Below are 14,794 nucleotides of genomic sequence, written 5' to 3'. Positions count from 1 at the left end.
CTCGTCAAACCGACATCCTGATCTCATTTGGCTCATTTGGTGGGGTCGGCGCTTTCAGGCCGGGATCTCCTGACAGGACTGTAAATTTTGGAAGAACACGTCATTTAGAGTGGTGACAGGCAGCACTGGGGCAGCAGGCCCGGGCCTGTAGCTTTATTATATCAGTGCTGTGGATACCTGATGCATCACCACACTCCTCTGTGTGTGCACGTGTGTGTGGGTGTGTGTGAATACACACACACTCGTCAAACAGTTCCGAGGAGATAAAGCAGATGATCTGGATTAGGGGTGTTACGGTTTGATACGATTTTCTTGGTATTTCACTTGGTCTAGAAATATCACGGTATTAATAGACTGTTTAAAAAAAATAATAATGATCCACTGGTGTAAATGAAGGGAAATTATAATACATTTGTATAATAGAAAAAAAACAAAAGGAATAATAATAAAAAAAGGAAACTGACAGATCAAATCCCGTAATTGTCGTTCTTTTTTAAAATATCAAATCTCTTACTTTGTCAGTAGTCATCACGCCGTCGTTGTAAGCCGTGAGTGATGGCGGTTGTGAGGGAAAAGGGGCACGCCGGGGCAAACATAAACCTACGGAATATGAACGAGCGCGACAGTGTAGCAATGCCATGTCCTTGCGTGTGTTTTTATAACCGTCACATACTGTATAATGAAGTTAGAAGCGTGCTTGGAGCGACGGCGAAGTTAGCAATACAGCATAACGTAGCGGATCGCACGGCCAAAGCGTTTTCAGTACAGTCACGTCCGCTCTGCTCTGCTCACACCCCCACCCCAAAAAAAAAACACGTTTTAGACTAATAATAAAGTCATCGACACTCTGGAGTAACACCAATGGAACTATGTGAATTATGTTGTGGTAAAAAATCCAAAATATATCAAAATAACTTGATATTTTATCATCTTCAAAGTAGATGCCCTTTTGCCTAGAATTTCCAGAAATGTATTCTCGGCGTTTTCTCGACCGATTTCCCGAGGAATTTCCCCGAGATGCTTTTTAAACAGTATTAAAGGAGGTTACACCGACGCCGGACACTTATCGGCTGCTTTTCGGAATATTTCGCTTCAGAGTCGTCCGTTTAAAAAATAAATAAATAAATAAATAAATAAAACTTTGTTGTAAATAAAACGTCAGTTTTCTAACGAAAGAAACGAATACGTCGGCACGATTATATTCGTGTCTAGAACACCGATTTTTAACATTTTGTTTCCACAAACTTTTGACCTGTGTGTGTGTGTGTATATATATATATATATATATATATATATATATATATATATATATATATATATATATATATATATATATATATAAAATATAAAAACATACAGTACTGTGCAAAAGTTTTAGGCACATGTAAAGAAATGCTGTAGAGCAAAGATCTGTTCAAATTAATGAAATTAAAATGTTTCTACATAAAAAAAAAAAAAAAAAAAATACGTAAAGAGCAGTAAACAAAACAAATGAAACAATTGTTAAATGAAACAAAGTCATTTGGTGTGACAAAAAAAAAAAAAAAAGGAGTCTCCGGTACAATTTGTAGTGTTTTATAAGAAAAGAGCTGTAGGTTTTATTGAGCATGTTGCAGAACCAGACACGGTTCTTCTGGAGACTTTGACTGTTGCACTGGCCGGAATTTTTATTTATTTATTTATTTATTTTGGGTCTGAAAAGTGTCTCTTACGTAATATGCTACTTTCTTTAATGACATTCAAACATCTTTCTGTAACATTTAGTTTTGTGCTGGAAAACTAATGTTTGGGAATCAGGAATGTTTTTTGTACCTACTCGATAATGTAGAAGTCATAAAATTAGAAATCTGTAACAAAGTTTGTACTAAAAAAAACAATATGACGCCTAAAACTTTTGCACTGTACTGTATGCGCATATATATATATATATATATATATATATCACACACACACACACACACACACATATATATATATATGCGACTGCTTGCGTGAGTCTTACTTCCAAGGAAAATAATAAAAACAGCAAGTGAATGTGCCTGATGTCTGCTGTTTTGGAAACTGGCGTGCACAAGCATGATGTATAGAATTGCTCGATCGATCCGCAGGAGTGGTTCTTCTATGTGAAAGCGAGTGTGCGTGTGAGAAAGACTGAAGTGTGAGAACACCTGGAGAGGAACAGAACTCTCACAGCTTTACTCGTGTGATGATAGCAGTGTGAAATGTAACCGGAATCCCGATACCGGGCGCGACGTGTTTTTTTAATTTCATGCAGGAGGTTAGAAGCGAAAACGGCTGGACGAGGAGAGGGGAGTAGCCAGTGTCCATCTACTCCAGGGGAAAAAAAGAAGGAAGAAGGCACCACAGCCCTGCCTTTTTTTTTTTTTTTTTTTTTTTAAAATGTTTACTATGGGATCACAGCTCTTAAGACTCCAGAATACCGTACAGTATTCCATGCAGTTCCGACTTAAAGAAGACAGAAGTGATCTAACAGAGCATTAACGCTCCTCCTCATGAGGCGAGCGCACGGAGAAGTGCTTCCGAACCCCATGGTGTTTCCGCATCATGGAAACTGCAGTTGCTACGGTGATGGGATCAGAACGATGTGCATGTAATGGCTCCCCTGCAGTTCAGGCCTTGTGGGAGCGATCAGGGGAGCCCAGTCATGCACAGATCACATCAGGTTCCAAATGTTCATCTTTTCTTGGCCTGTAACGCTCCTGTAGCGCATTGGTCTAGAGATTCCCAGTTGGTCTGATTTTCACACTTTACATATGCGCGCACACACATCTTGAAGACGGGGAATTCGAGAAGCTTTAACCTTCTCTTGCACCTGTCAGTCCTCGACAAACGGCGAAAAGACTTTAGCAGGAGAGTTCTGAAGCGAGCCCCACTTAGCACCACCGGTTTGGTTAATTCATTAAGACGTTTCCCACAGACTTGCCAGAAGCTCTGAGCTCGGTTCGAATCGTTAACAAGCGCGTGCATTTCTCTCTCTCTCTCTGACCAGGATACACATCGTATCACGACGACCGGTTTGGGAGCGGCAGTTTAACGCTTAATGTTAGCCAGATGCAGGCTGTGAGAAAGCATACACGCCTGCGTTTCTCTCAGCGTTTGGCCGATGTGAACCCTTTCCTCACGACCTCCATCTTGCTTAGCCCCCCCCCCCAGACAATGTTCTACCCTCGAGTTATGACAGTTTCTAATTTAAACGGTTTCTGCCACGGCTAATAGCATCCTCATTTTGGCCTTAGAGACTTATTATCATATCGTGGGACATGATTGACAGTTGACCTTCACGCAAGTTTCTGAGAAGCCAGAGAGCCTGAGCAGGTCATCTCGATCGCTGCAGCGACAGCTTATTAATACTAATCTGATAGAATTACTCGGAACCAATTACCGCCTAGGCTTGGGCGCTGGCGATGGCATTCTGCTGCTGCTGCAGGAGAGCACCTCCGTGCTCAGTCTCCCCATTAGAACATTCCCAATAGTTAGGAGCGCTGTCGGGGAGAACGCCGAAAAGGCCACCGCGTTAAGGTCACTTAAGAAAAGTGTGCGTGCACAAGGTCTGATTGCGGGGAACGGGGAGATGGATTGAATTGCTCATTTTCTACTTCTTCTGAAAGTTTTATTAGCCAAGGCAGTGATATAGCTGCTTAATGGTTCCAGCAAATATCTGAGGCCGGCTTTCATTTGTGTGCATGCTCATCATACAGGCAGCCGCCTTTTAAAGATTCTTATTTGCCACATTGTACAAGATCCCAATAAAATCCTCAATTCTGTAACCAACCGCGCGATGCCATTCGTTCGCCCATATCAGATTACACAACGAAGATCCTCTGCAATTAAAGGAAATGACCTTTTTAATTATGCTACGTTCTTCTTTCATCAGTCATTGCGATGCAGAAAACGGGCTCGCATAAACACACACGTCCTTCAAAGCGAGGGGTCCTGTCCGTTGGCACGTTTCGTGAGTCCCGCGTCATCCGATGCCGCCTTTCTACCGGTGGGTTTTAGACGAGCGTCATGGCCGCGCTCTCGCTTCGAGCAGAGACCTCAATCCGAAATTTCTCACACTACCCGAACCTGTCTTCGATCACCCGTAACGCGAGCACGTCACATCACGCCTTCTAAGATCGCCGATCTCCGCTCACGACCAAAGATCCACGACCGCGACGGCAAAATCGTGCCGTTAATACTTATCACGTCATAAAAGCCGGCTTTAAACTCGGAGCCTCAGACACAAGTCCTCTGGATTTGCTTACAGGTTAGTAGAGGACTCCGTAAGGTAAAACCGTATCCTGCTGTAGACGTGGCGAAGAGCTGCGTTCCCACATCCTGAAATAACACCAATTTACTCAACTTCTCATCTGACCTTTCCCTACATCAAACCCTGAACAGACTTGTGGATAAACTTAAACCGTCACTGTGTACTGTGTGTGGCAGCCTGGGAAACTTTTCTATACACATTTTGACATTTTTTTTCTACAATATAGTTGTTTTTTTTTCTTTCAGTACAGTCTGCTTCGCCCCAAAAGCGAAAAAGGGAGAAAATTCCTTTTAAAGACTCGATTCTGTTTCCATTGAAGAACAGAACACCTAATAGTGTTTGCAGCGACATCCAACAGGTTTTCCCAGTCTGCTACACGTTTACAACGATTCACACTTTTATTCAGAAGGCTGTTAATGTATTATAAACCCAAAGTAGCGTTTACTACTTTGAAACAAACTTGGACAGAGAGAGAGAGAGTTTTACAGATGATGACTGTAATGTTGCGGAAGCACAGCTGAGCTCACCGACCAATCCAAGCTGTCGGTCTGACATCTGTTTTATAGCACTTGGAATAGAAAAACTCCTTGCGTAACCGCTGTCATATTATTTGTCTTTGCATCGCTAAAACAAACTCTGACAGAACAGATGCGAGAAACTAGAACAGCACAACTTGTTTCTTGGTCAGTAAGATGACGACGAGACCAGAATCCGTCGCTCAGATTAGATTCTTTTAAGCAGCGGGTATTTCTGGGAAATATTTGCCATTTGCAGATCTGTATATTAGATCGTTTTGTACTCGGTGCTGTGTTTTGTCAGAGTTGCCCAGACGTGTCAGCCCCCTGGCGTCGACCGTCAATCCAGTGGGACGAAGCTGATGGAACTCGGGCTGATGAAGCTGTCAGTACTGTAGATATGGTGGACCCGGTACTCTTTCGGGAACTTGATAAGGTCAAGTGTTACTAGAGTTAACACTGATGGAGTGACTCAAAGCCGAGAGACAGGGAAATCCTCCCTCCAGCCCTCACCATCTATTGGCACAAGACCATCAGTTCGTCTCCACCAGTCAGTTTCGTTTCGTCCTCCCACGACGGGGTGGGAAACGTGACCGGGGACTCTCTGCAAACGCACAACGTCCCAGGCAGCCGATGATGCAATCGGTGTCGCTCGTTCCGATTCCGAACACGTTTCGGACGCGCTCTCCCACGTGAAGTCGCTTACGGTGTACCGCATGACAGGATAAACATCTAGTGTCGAGCGATACCATGTCAGAGCGCGCACGGTGGAGGATCTCGCTACAAGAAGTGTTCGAACAACTTAACATGCAGCCAGTACTCCAAACAAGTGAAGCTCTAGGGACAGTGTGATAATTAAACATTCTGAAAGTGGCTAGAGAAGAGGAGAGGAAGGGGTTGTGTTTGCACAGAGACAGATAACATTCCCCAACTGTAACAAGAGTGCGCCTGGTGCTTCCAAACAATATTGCTTTAGCACCCGGGTGAATAACAAAGCAGCTCCTTATGCATATTAATGCCACCACTTTGCATAATGTCTGTTCCATGCAGATGCCCCGCCAGTTCTGCCTTACCTTGCTTGTGCCTGAATAGCTATATATATATATATATATATATATATATATATATATATATATATATATATATATATATATATATATATATATATAATATATTTGTCCCTTTACAAATTGAGTAATTACTCCCCCACTCCTCCAACACTCCTCATGTTAATTACACCCCCACCCTCCCCAAAATCTCACGTGGGCATGACTTTTCCAACGTATTCTGACCCCCCCCCCCAACCCCCCCCCCAAACACACACACACAGCACGTGCGCATCTTAAAACCATATGCCAGAGGTGTACGTGGTGCCAAACGAGCTCCTCGTTACCTCCCCTCCCTCTCCGGCTCGAGCAAGCGCTTTTGCGAAGAACTACAGCGACATCTGCATGAATCGTGGCTCCAAAGCGCCAGGCGCAAAACCCACTGCCAGTGCCAGCCAGCCTGGCCACCCCCCTCGCCCCACAGCTTTCTATACGCGGCATTCATAAACGCTAATTGCGCACCCTCCTAACCCACCCCCTCGCACCTTTTGCGTACGTTAAATCTGGAACCCGAGGGATTCGGTACACGATGGGCGTAACCTGGGTGCGACAATTTTGTAAAGCATCCACTGTAAAAACTTTTTAATAACGAATGATAAAACATGAGCACTCGGTGAATATCCCTGGTAAAATTTGGTAAATGAGTTTCTAAAAAAAACAAAACAAAAAAACAAACAAACAGTAAATTGCACTTCGTTTTCTCCTGTTATTTAATTTATCTCCCTTAATTTAATTTAGGATACCTAATACAGATTTGCGTTTTAGAAAATATGTTAAATCTGTGAGGCTACATCATTTTTTTTTATTTCACGTTCTTTCATTTTATCCAGGTTAATTAGTTAGCAGATTAAAAATAAAGGGTGCAACTGGAGACTGTCTGTATATTTTGGGCAGTCGTGTATTTCTCTGTATTTCAACAATTCTTCCTGTGGAAAGGACACTGTGCCAGACAGAAAGGGGGGAGGGGGTAGTGGGTACTCTAGAAATAAAAACAAATAATTATACGGTCGTAATGATTTAATATGGCCAATCACAGTCCAGGCAGGCGTACTAATTAGTGCTTCAATTATGCACATAATAGGCTTTGTATACCAGGCAGGCAGTTGGGTTTGGAGTTGCAACTGGGGAAGACGTGTGTGTGTATGTGTGTGTGTGTGTGTGTGTATATATATATATATATATATGTATATATATATATATATATATATATGTATATATATATGTATATATATATATACGTATATATATATATATATATATATATATATATATATATATATATATATATATATATATATATTTTTTTTTTTCTTTCAACTTTACTCTGGGGGAAAACAAAGAACAAGCTTGTGACAGAATGCCCCTGGCATTTCCCACACTTCTCCCCGTGCTCCGTTTCGCCGGGTCCCAACTCGCCACCCTCGGATCCTGCCATCTCTGGTGCCAGCCTGTCGTCCTTTACGCCCGCATCCTTTCAACTTTTTTTTTTTTTTTTTCCCTTTACAAAGCATCCGTATTATCCAAAGTGTAATCGTTTTATTCAATAGTATATCACATCCTAGGGTACTTTTTTTTTTATTTTTTTTATTTTTTATATATGTATCATTTTGCATCCACTGGTTGTAATTTAGAAAAAGAAAAAAAGAAACGTTTATCATCAAAAAAAAAAGTGCCGAAATTGTCCGGGGAAATAAAAAAAAAAAAAAAAAAAACGAGAAAAATAATCCTTTTTCCTGAGGAAATTAATGGAAATCGACCATCCTTTACATTTAAACGATTCCGTTAATATTTACAATTTATGTATCCACATGATTCGGAGACATTCGTCATGTGCGAGTCTTCATGCTCCTCAGATTGTAAGACGTTCAATTAATCCGCGTTTGAAAGGTTGAGTGCACGCACTGCTCACCCCCCCCCCACCCCCACCCCCCCCCCCAAACCACCCCCAATTAACGTTGAATTAAAACGAATTGGCTGGTTGCCGGTAAAGCAGGCGCTCTGCTTTGAAGATTGTCATCACATAATGAGTCGCTCTTTCCTTTTTTTTTTTTTTTTTTCTTTTTTCTTTTTTCAATTTGTGCTCCTCCATTCCCTGCTCTCCGCTGCCAGTTGCCAGCGTGCCTTAGCGATTTAATGATATGCAAATGAAATATGCATAAAACCATTCTGCTGTACGATGATTAAGCAGAGAGGACATTAGCCCGGTCCCCATCCACAGTCTTGTTGTCTTTTCTCCGTTCCGCTTTGCCCGTCAAACGACACCACACTGTATCAAAAATCTCAACGCTAATAACACCCGAGGACTCGTCATTTTAATAACGATGGTAATATCCAATCGCGAGAAATTAAATTCCAAGCAGGGTTTCTCTTGGCCGTGTTTTGTAAGATCCACATACAGTTCAAGCTGCGATCCTTGGCATGTGAAGGATGTGGCTGCAGTGAGCAGGGAAAGAGGAGAGACAGACAAGGATTTCCAGGGAAGGACTTGGAAGAGACTAGCCTTGCCAAGCATTGCAGTAGCTTTTCTCTGCTTGTTTGCATGTACTGTGGTATTATGTGAATGCTGGCTTATGGAGAGGGGAAGGAAAATATTCTCCCTTTCTTTTCTTCCTGTCTCCCCATGTCTCCCCCTCTCTCTCTCTCTCTCTCTCTCTCTCTCTCTCTCTCTCTCTCTCTCTCCCCCTCTCTCCACCTCCTTGTCTGTATTAGCAGTCTTTTTTTTTTTTTTCCTTCTTCTTCTTCTTCTTTTTTTTTTTTTTGTAATCCATTTGCATAATGAAGACAAGGCGCAATTAACATCCTAGGGGAATTAAAATAGGTAGATCCTCAAAACCTCATTAGCTCCAAATGGCCGCAATATCCACGTATATTCCGCGGGAAAAAAGAAAAGAAAAAAAAGAGAGAAAGAAGTAAACCACGGAACCACGACGAATTAAAGCTTAAAGCAATTAACGAACGCGTATAACGAATGCTTAATAAGCAATCGTGGCCGAGATCCCCTTCAAAGATGCCAGCATTTGCCAAGCCCATCCTGGTGGCAGCCTTGGCTGTGTCATTTTGAAGGTTATGCCAAGGCAGTGTAGGAAGCACAAAGATCTTATAATCCCTCCCTTTGGATGACTTCTTCAATTATTCATATTCCACAGTCATGCCCCTCATCCAACCAAAAAAAAAAAATAGAAAAATGCAAGAGGACGAAGAACTGTAAGGAAAAGTTTGGTTTATCCATTCGTGGTTACCATAAGTTGATGACGCTCCATCCCCCATGCTAATTCCGGTTTTAATTGATGCGCCGCGTTTTAACAAATGAGAACGTATTTAACGATACGATCCGATCTTTGTCGTTCCGGCGGCGCCCGTCCTTGGCTCGGTGCCCCGTGCCCGTAGCCTTTTTTTTTTTTTTTGTTTTGTTTTTTTTTGCGAGAACCGTGGAAGCGCTCCCCGAACCCAAGAGGTACCGATCCCGGCACGAACAAACAGTTGGTACTGTCTTCGTCACATCTGTGTCAGACGGTAAACCCGAAACAAAAACAAAAGCAGGGAGGAGTTTGGCAGTTTCTTCTTTGGGTGGCAAGGTGGGGGCAAAATTAGGGTGCTGAAAATGTTCCCACAGCCCCCCTGCGCTGTTTGGCGGAGTTACAGGCAGGTTGGCGGGGCGGATTCTGCCTCCATTAAGTGTCTGGCATTGTGGCTGCAGGCTTGTCCCTCTGCCTTCTGTGCCCCCTCCACCAAGTTCTTGCTCAGCTGTTGTCTCAGCTGTTGGCTGTTGTGCCATCCCCCTCGTCTTCCCATGCTACTTGACGGTGTCCAGAGTCTACTGCATGAGCCATTCATCTCCCTGGTGATTGCTGTGAATGTAGATAAATCACTCACACACACACACACACACACACACACACGTACTCTCACACACACATGCCTGCTTGCCCTGCTTTGCATGCCTACCTCTCTGTCATACTGTAGCTTTGCTTGCTGTTAAGGTAGAGTTTCGTGCTTTCGGTTTGTTTTCGTCCACCTTTCTCCCCCCTCGCGTTTAAAAAGTTGATCTTGACCGAGCGAAATCCGCAGCCGTGGAACGGATCGAACGCGATTTTTTTTTTTTTTTTTTTTTTTTTTTCCTTTCTCTTTTTAACGAATCGAGAATAATTAACGGTTCGTTAAGAGCGAGGAGCATAAATTAATCCCCGTCTGTCGACCTGATTATAATTTTATGTGGCGGTTCATTAGTATGCATCCCCGTGTTTGCTGATTCTCTTTCTTTCCTTTTTATGTGGCTTTTGTAAACAGCTGCTCTTGCCCTTGGCACAGTCCCTCAGGTCCTTTCTTGGTCCCTCCTCTTGCTGCAAGCAAGCGATTGGCAGATTGGCAGGATCTGCAGCAGCATTGCCCATGGTAGACATTCCTCATCGCAGTGGTGAGTGGCAGGCGGCTTGTCGAGGTGAAAAATACTGTGGTTAAAGAAAAGGAGGGGTTTGGCACAGAAAAGGAACCAGCATCACAACCCACCTCTTCTGTATACCAGCTTGCAGCTTTTTTTTTTTTTTTTTTTCCCCCCGTAATTTTTTTTTTTGGCGTTCCTTTCATTGAGTCCGTCACGCTAATTACCAGCGTAAACTTTTGTGTGTTTAATTAGTCAACGACGGCATTCTAATGTCTTTGTTTGTTCTTGATTCTCCTTATCTTCAACAACCGACCCGCGACGGGCACGAGATCTTCGTTTACCGTTCCCACCGCTTTCCCGTCTTTCCGCGACAGATGCCACAGCAATCTGCCTGCCATCCCATTCAGTCAACATGGGTATCGCGTTGGCCCTGTGCCATGGCATAATTCGAAAACAAAATGTCGGCGCGATTCTGAACAACAGAGTCTCTGGAGAAGATGCCGCACAAAGCCGCCCTTCCTCCTGCAGCTGCACTACAGCTGCCAACAGGGACGTTGGCATGGTGTCTACTGCCTAGCTGCCCGCCTGGCACAGGCGATAGCTCTGAGAGAGGAAAACTGAGGGAGGTGCTTCCTGACGTCCCACCCCCTTTGCCACTCTTCGGACAGCGCCACCACAGCAACTTTATCCGTCATCGTTCCCTCCTCCAGTCTTTGTATCCTTCGCAGTTGGCATCGTGTACCGTGGCATTGCTTTGAGAAGTGTGATGATTCATCTCTACGCCGAAGTGCCAGTCAAGTTTCTCGACCTGTACCGGTACCCGTACTTCAGTCCTGTTCTAGACGTCTGTAGTCCCGTAGTAGTAACCATGCCCGGCAGATGGGTTCGTCGTCTTTTTTTTTTTTTTTTTTTTTTTAATCAGAGATTGCACTTCCCACTCAAAAGCCCCCATATGTCTTATATTGGCCATATACCAACCACGACCACAAAAAAAAAAACTTGCTCGTTTGACAGTTTGAGCCAACTGACGCTGGTCCCTTTTTTGGGTACATTTACCCGCCTACTATCTGCGCACGAATGCCAGTCCGCCTTGGCGCTACTTGTGAATGGATGGCACCGTGCCAGCTTTTTTTCCTGCCATCCACATTCGCTGCTTGTTTCTCTTGCTTACCCACCCCCTCTCCTCTCTGTCTTTTCTCCAGTTTTTTTTTTTTTTTTTTTTTTTTTTATATTCGCACCCGCCCCTTTTGCTATTTTCAGCTCTTCCTCTAAGCACCCCCCCCAACACACATACACTTAGACACACCCACCCCTTTTTGTTCTATAAGCTTGACATTAATTAACATACGGGGTTAATTGATTCTAAAAGCTGAATTGCGCATAACGCCGCTCCACCAGCTTTTTCTGCTCTTAACCCCTCCCTTCCTCTTTAGCCTGGCATCGCCCAGGTGTCCGGCTTGCTTTGCCCTCTCCCGCACTTGGCGCTGGCGGAGTGGCAGAACCTTCCTGCTGCCAACGTCCCCGTGCTAGTGGAGGAGTGAGGAGTGCACCCTGGGAAGGAGCTTACCGGACTGGAGCTGATTGCAATTCACGTTTTGCTGTCTGATCTCTCCGCAAGATGTTGCAATGGCATTTCGTTATAAATAATCAAAAGTCCTCCTTGCTACCACCTCCCACCACCTCTCTGTTTTTTTTTTTTTCCCCCTCAATCCACCCATCTCCGCCTTCTTTTTCCCCCCTCCCATCATTCCTGTCTTTCTGTTTCGCCCCATGCTCTTTCACACACTTAAATTCACATCAACTCTATGCCCGGTGTAAAAGTTTTTTTTTAAATATATATATTATATTATATTTATGCACCTTTTACAATTTCTGCAGTCCTCTGATGGTCCCTTTATGCGGAAAAAGTTTAGGCATGGTTGCAGGGTTACCGCAGTAAGCGTGCTGCGTACGTCTTCGCCGTAATTATCTTTTGTCTTCCGTGATTAGCGCTCGCTCGATGCCGTTCTGTGAATTAGCTCGAATTTGCCGTACTGATTAAATGATTATCACGCACACACCGCTTTCGGGTTTTCCGTGTTTATTATTATTTTCTGTGCGTGCGTGTGCGTGTGTGTGTGTGTGTGTGTGTGTGTTGCACGTGCCGTTTGGAGCGTTTTGTTAAAAACGAGAAACCGAGCTGCTTTTAATTATTTAATAACGAACCGACCCGCTCTCCCCCACACCGCTCCCCCGCCCAGAACGAGTCTGCCAACTGCCGTTAATTAGTCTGGCAGCCGCTCACACACGTTTGAAAAGTAGTACAGATTCATTAAGAGCGAAGACCGCAATCACGCGCATGCACCCTGTCCACGTGCACTCTCCGCCCTTCTGAACCAGCCGATGATATAAAATATTACGAGATATAGCCATTTTAGGGGGGAAATTCATACCCCCTCCCACCCCTCATTGGTCACTTTTGTCCCGTGCTGCTTCGAGTCAAGGAATTCTGGCAACAGCGGCAAGTGCGTTCAGGGCGCTGGCACCTGACTCTGTGGAGTTCAATTCGACTCAGTTCTTTCCACGTCCCCTTTTTTATTATTATTATTATTAAATAAAAACGAGCACAAGCCAACTGAGGCAACAAGAGGAATCCATTATGCAAATGGACTACTATTTGCATAATGTCTTATGCCAGGAATATGCAAATGAAGCGTATAATTTATGAGTGCCTGCGTCTGTCCCTGAGTGTTCCCATAACTTACGAAGAGGGATTTTTCTTTTTTTCGTTCTTTCTTTTTTTTTCTTTTCTTTTCTCTTTCCTGTTTTCGTGCTTTTTCTCCTCCTCCTGTTCAGGCTGGCACGGATGACTTGTACGCACCGTACCTCCATTCCTATATAAATATATATATATATATATATATATATATAATATATATACAAGCACACGCCGTATTCTCAGAAAGGATGCTGGGGGACAGGATGAGGAGCACATGGGGGCCAGGAGGAGGGGAATGCGGAAAAGAGGGCACATAATTCCTCCTTTTCAAAGGACGCCGTGGCAGAAGCTAATTTTCGAAAACAAAAGCGGCGAGACAAATTAATTAACACCACTACGACCGCCGCCAAAGGAAATTGGGGTTCGCTAATTTAAAATGCCGTCAAGCACCATCCCTCCTCCTCCTCCTAATTTTCATTCTGGGGGAAGGTTTAAGCGGTCTTCCGCCCTGCTCTGCCGACTTTGCCCGCTCGGCTCAGCGTGTGTGCCCCTCTGGAAAAACGGGCATCCTTTTGCGTTTTCCCGTACCGCCGTCGATGCCGATGTTGGTTTAGCATTGCAGTCTGGTGCTCGAGAGAGAGAGAGAGAGAGAGAGGAGGAGAGGAAGACTGAGCATGAGAGAGAGGTGGGGAGAGAGAGAGAGCCAGCTTCATCAGGGAATGTAAAGGCATGTGTGTGTCTGTATACACTCCTTCAGCACCCGGGAATGCCAGCGCGCCCGCCTGACCTGCACTCCTGCATCGTGCGGCGTTCCAGGATCCCGGTCACGTCATGCCGTCTCTCCCATCTGCACTCCTCCTTCCTTCCTCCTGCTACGTGGCTTATTATAATCGCCCGGCTCTTTTGCATACTTGATCTCCGCTTAATGTGACACGCCGTTTGAGACAAAGCAGGCGCAGACGATGTCGTGAAGGGAGAAAAAGGAGGTTTCTCGCTGCCTTTCTACATCCGTTGAGTTTCTTTTAATTTAATTTTTTTTTTTTTTTAAATGTTTGCATCCTCAAGGCCTCTTTCGTGAAAAGAGTTGGTCCCGTTGACGTCTTGCGCTTTCTGGCGCCGACGGAGATATTTCGTGCGTCATCCCGTCATCAGACAGGATTGCCATCGATGATGCCGGACTCACCTGCTCGCTTCTTCAGGGTACCGATGTCGTGCGTGAAATCTCCAAGCTCGTTGGCTTTCACTTTACCTAGTGTGCTTGAGAGAAGAAAGGGTTCAGGAACTATTCATGCCAGCGCATGGACTTCAGACTGCTGTTGAAAGGATTTTTGATTTTCGAGCTACAGACTTTCAGAGCAGGACTGTGGTTTTATTATTATTATTATTATTATTATTATTATTATTATTATTATTGTCTCCTCATGTTGTTCTAGCTTCATCTCTCTCGCAGATCTCGCTAAAACCTCCCCTTAATCGCAGAGCCCATGTCATTATCTCACGTCCGCCTAATTTCGTTTCGAGATGCGAATTCATTCGTGTTGCTGCGGAGTGATTTGAAGCCGTGCCTCTTTTCTCTTTTTTTTCTTTTCTTCTCTTTTCTTTCTTTTTGTTTTTTTTTGTAATTACTTTCTGACAAAAAATTTGAATCGTCCTCAAACCATCATCTGAATTATCCAAAGACAATATCGTGCTCCTCATTTGCATACCGACGGGGTTTCGCCGAGACTATGAACGTCCGCGTCGAAGATTATAACCTCGTATTCGGTGTTTTTTTGTCGGGGGGGAAAAAGTGTCACGTGTAATTAATGCCGTCCAGTCATT

The 14,794-nt window shown here is 44.1% G+C and overlaps 1 protein-coding gene across 9 annotated transcripts in view; it reads left to right on the top strand.

Moving 5' to 3' along the window:
• Positions 1 to 14,794, top strand: part of LOC108270982 (polyamine-modulated factor 1-binding protein 1) — a 186,844-nt gene that overhangs the window by 43,930 nt on the left and 128,120 nt on the right. The window lies entirely within an intron of this gene.

The sequence above is a fragment of the Ictalurus punctatus genome, chromosome 10, assembly GCF_001660625.3.
Source record: "Ictalurus punctatus breed USDA103 chromosome 10, Coco_2.0, whole genome shotgun sequence".
NCBI lineage: Eukaryota > Metazoa > Chordata > Actinopteri > Siluriformes > Ictaluridae > Ictalurus > Ictalurus punctatus.
The sequence above is the reverse complement of the archived record's forward strand: the minus strand, read 5'-3'. Positions and strand labels throughout refer to the sequence as shown.